Raw genomic sequence first — 4,185 nt, forward strand, 5'->3', positions numbered from 1 at the left:
AAAAAAAAAAAAAAAAGAAACAGGCATAATTGATTTTAGTAATATGTTTTGTTTAATGGTAGTTTACATTCTTTTTTTATACTAAATCTTACAGCAATTTGTACTATCTTAGGGGTTCAATAGCTGCGTGTGGCCACTGTATGGGAGAGCTAGGGCTTAGATTCTTCCCTGCTGGGGCTGAGTCGTGGAGGGGACCTGTTTACTGCTGTGTTCTTGTGCCCGGCACACAAGGAGGGACCCTGTGATCTGACCAGTGAGCTTGGCAACCTTCTTTTGAGCCTCCTAGGACTGCTATTAGATAAAACGATGTACATTAGGTACCCAGTCCGGTGAGTGCACTTAGTAGGAGACTGATGCTGCTGCTGTTCTCCCACAAAGGCAACCAAAGGGCAGTGGGCCCAAGCTTGCTTCTGTCTCCCTGGGTGAGTCACTTCATCCTAACGGCTTGGTCCTCTTGAGAGCGCTTCTCTAAGATTACAAAATGAAAGTCTGGATTCCAGAGCTGGCAGAGGCCGCGGGGTCAGGCTCTGGGGCAATGAACTCAAGAGCAAGAACCTCTAACCCACGCCCTTGTTATTTCGTGCCTTGACAGCTGGAGGCCCCGCCCCGTCCCGCCCCACCCCATCCCGCCCCACCCCATCCTCCTTAGCCAGACAGGAGGCCCCCCGGAACTACAGTTCCCATGATGCAATGGGAGAGACTATACGCCATCAACTTGCGACGCCCCGGAGGTGATGCGGTATGCTGAGGTGCCTCTAGAAACGCAGAGTTCGCGGGACCTTTGAGGTATAAGGAGTAGTAGGGTGAAGCTGGCTTATCTCAGAGTCTACAAGCTCACCGAGGTCAAGAGACAAACCTGCGGTGCGACGCGCGCAATCTCCGCCCCTCTCTCCAGGGTGGCGCTTGCTAGTGACGTAGTGAATGTGATGGCCGCCGCGAGGCCGGGAAGGTGAAGGTGAGAGGGCGAGCGCACCGGGGTGGCGGGGACCGGCCCGGCCCAGCCTGGCGAGCTCTGTGCAGCCTGGCGTGGGCCGGTGGGACGCTGGGGCGCCAGGCACTTGGGATCTGGTCAGCCAGGCGTCCTGACTTTTCCCGCCTTGCCCCTGGTCTCTCCGCGGCTCTGAGAGGAGGGGACGGGTAGTGGGACCTGGGATTGGGAGGTTGAGTTCCCTGAAGCTTCTCTCCACGCTAGCCTTTCCACCTTTCACGATCACATTCCACCCCGTCCATCCCCATTTTTCATTATTTTGCCAGGGTTTGCTCAGCACCTGATAGGTCCCTACCTTCACAGCGGGAGCGCCCTGCCCTCCCCCGCCTTGGGCGTTTTTTGTGCTCTTGTTCCTTTTGTCTGTTTACTTGTATGACTTCTCGCCGGATTGTAAACCCTCGAGGGTGAGGACTTTCATATCCACCCCTAACTCTGGCGCCTAACACACACATACAGAAGGCACGCAGAAAATGCTGAATAAATAGGTGTTCGGGTGCATGAGGGCAAAGTTGTCTATACCCCTCTCTTGCCCTGTCTTCAAATTCCCAGTCATCTCTCTCACCTCCAAGGGGGTGTGAGAATTGGAGGGCAGCTTCATATAGTTAAAAGCAAATGAGCTTTGAGTCAGAGGGACCTTTGGCCACTTAACTAGCAGTCTGTAATTCTTCCAAGTATCCCAAGACTCTGTTCGCTGTGGAACTGAGAATTATGTGAGATACTTTACAGCACCTGGAACACTTAGGTTTTCAGTTGGTCCATTTCTGTTCTTTATCCCACTCCTTCCCTCCCATCTCTAGTCACCTTTGCCCTGTTGCTGTTTCCTCCTCTCCCCCAACAGGATGCACCTTTACCAGGCATGTGTTTGTGTACTCCTAGGATTAGTCCTGCATTTGTGTGTTGTTTTTCCCCAAGCCACTCCCTCACATGCCAGCCCAGCTCCCTACTCAAGTACCTCCATGAGTAATTTTTCCTCAGGCATGAGTTTGGCTTTAAAAACCTGATTAGACATGTTTTGCACACCAGTGTTTTATGGCCACCTGATGCCATTTCCCTTTTCTTTTTTAGTAAGTCGGGACTGGTGGAGTCAGCACAATCAACGTCAGAGACAGGACAGACAACAACTCAAAACCTTTTCATCTTTTTGACTCCAGCCATGTTCATGATGTCCACCCTGTGAAGATCTCTCACCATCCGAAAAAGTAAGTGGTAGCAGTGACTTCGGGTGCCCTGGATCTGGGTTGAATGGAAAGGGACCTGTTCTTATAGCCTTCTGGTGACAAATGTCTTAGATGGGGCAGTCCTCTTTGTATAGAGCCAGAGCTTTCCACTCTGTGTTGGAGAAAAAAACAAACAAATAACCTACTGTATCTCCTTACTACTTCAATGGAGGATTTTTCTGGTTGCTGAGAGCCTATTTAAAGGTTCACTGTTCAGAAAGTGGCTGGGATCTTTGCACACTTTTATAGCTAGAGATAAAGAAAATTTTAAAAAAGAAAAGGAAGTGTCTGGAATGTCCTGGGCTTCCGGAAGAGTTAATCTCTGACTCCTTGGTTTGGTCTTCTCTGCTGTGCTAGCTCTTCTCCCCTTTTCTGCCCAGCAGAGGTTGGCTCTTTATCACAGGTCTTCTGAGAATCTACTCTGTCTCCTTTACCCTGTATACTCTTTTGTTTCGATTTCTCAGCTTCTCCTCTGTTCCAGTTGTGCCTGCAGACGATCCACGGATCCATTTTATTTTCCCTGCTAGGAGTTGCTGTACGTAGACTGGGTAAGGAGGTGGTGTGGATTCAGGGACTGTGCTTGGGATCTAAATACCTCTTGCAGTGAATTTTGCTGTTGACTTCCCTGCACCCAAGATATCTAATACTCCTCAGCTAATAACCTGGGTTGAGGCAAAGGTTTTGGTCACCTTAGAGTGCTAATAGCAGTTTCCATTTAGAGTTGGGTTTGCTTCTGGTCTTGTGCTACTACTGTGCCTTGGAACTTTTTTGGGATGGGAGTGGGAGATACCAGGACAAATAGACTTTTCCCTAAAGTGTGATCTTTGGGATTTTAAAGGCTTACACAGAAGCATTTCTTTGTTGAAAAAAATTTGTGGAATGCTGCATTAAATATGGTTAAACAGGTGTCTTCACAACAGGACTTCCTTCCCAAACCTTTTACTGTTCTCACATGCTCTGCTTGAGGGGAGTGGTGACATATAGTATTTTACAAATTGTTTCCACTATGGAGCCTTTTTTATTTGAAATGTTGGGTGCCACTAGAGTCTTGGGAACCAAGTTTTGGGAAATGCTGTAATAACTGTCTCAAAACCAGGTTTTGAGGCAGTCATAAAAGTTCAAAGTATAAGTTGGGCATGGTGGCTTACACCTGCAATCCTAGCACGTTGGGAGGCTGAGGCAGGTGGATTGTTTTAGCTCAGGAGTTTGAGACCAGCCTGAGGAAGAGTGAGACCCCATCTCTACTAAAAGTAGAAAAACTGAGGCAGGAGGACTGCTTGAGCCCTGGAGTTTGAGGTTGGACTGTCTCAAAAAAAAAAGTTCAAAGTGTGCTGTTCAGTCTGTAACTAATATTGGAATTGGACTCATGGTCTCAGCTGTGTTTGGGTGATGAGCCCCACGTGAGTGTGTGCCTGCAGTGAGCCCTGTGGTGAAGTAGAGATTATCAGGGCTTTCCAGAGGAGGAAAGGGAACCCAGCTGCCTTCCATCAGTCACTTAGGGAGCCAGCAGTCAAAGCTCCAAGATAATGGGTGCCCTTTCATAGCTTTTGTGCACTTGTTTTGGAACTTTGATCCTTTTGTGCACATACCTATGTCCTTTTCTCTATTGGGAAGGATTGCATTGCAGTATATTAATAGTTTGTTTAACACTTTTGACTCACTGAGCTCCATATACTAAGAAACAGACACACTCTGGGAGGCTGAAGCAGGTGGATTGCTCAAGCTCATTAGTTTGAGACCAGCTCTGAGCAAAAACAAGACCCCTTGTCTACTAAAAATAGAAAAACCAACGCAAGAGGATGGCTTGAACCCAAGAGTTGGAGGTTGCTGTGAGCTATGGTGACGCCACAGCACTCTACCCAGGGTGACAGCTTGAGACTCTGTTTCAAAAAAAAAAAGGGACAGACACTTAGATGCTTAGCCTAAAGCTGCTTTTTGGGGGGGGGGGGTGTAGAAATGGGGTCTCTGTGTTGTCCAGGG

General features: G+C 48.4%; 1 protein-coding gene across 1 annotated transcript in view; it reads left to right on the forward strand.

Moving 5' to 3' along the window:
• Nucleotides 1-911: 911 nt before the first annotated feature.
• Nucleotides 912-4,185, forward strand: part of MFN2 (mitofusin 2) — a 27,947-nt gene continuing 24,673 nt past the window's right edge. Inside the window, exons 1-2 of the mRNA XM_012807325.2 lie at nt 912-955; nt 2,054-2,187. The gene's annotated coding sequence lies outside the window, so the exon portion shown is untranslated. The remainder of the gene's footprint in view (nt 956-2,053; nt 2,188-4,185) is intronic.

Source organism: Otolemur garnettii, unplaced genomic scaffold (genome assembly GCF_000181295.1).
Source record: "Otolemur garnettii isolate 467f Iridium unplaced genomic scaffold, OtoGar3 scaffold00067, whole genome shotgun sequence".
Classification (NCBI taxonomy): domain Eukaryota; kingdom Metazoa; phylum Chordata; class Mammalia; order Primates; family Galagidae; genus Otolemur; species Otolemur garnettii.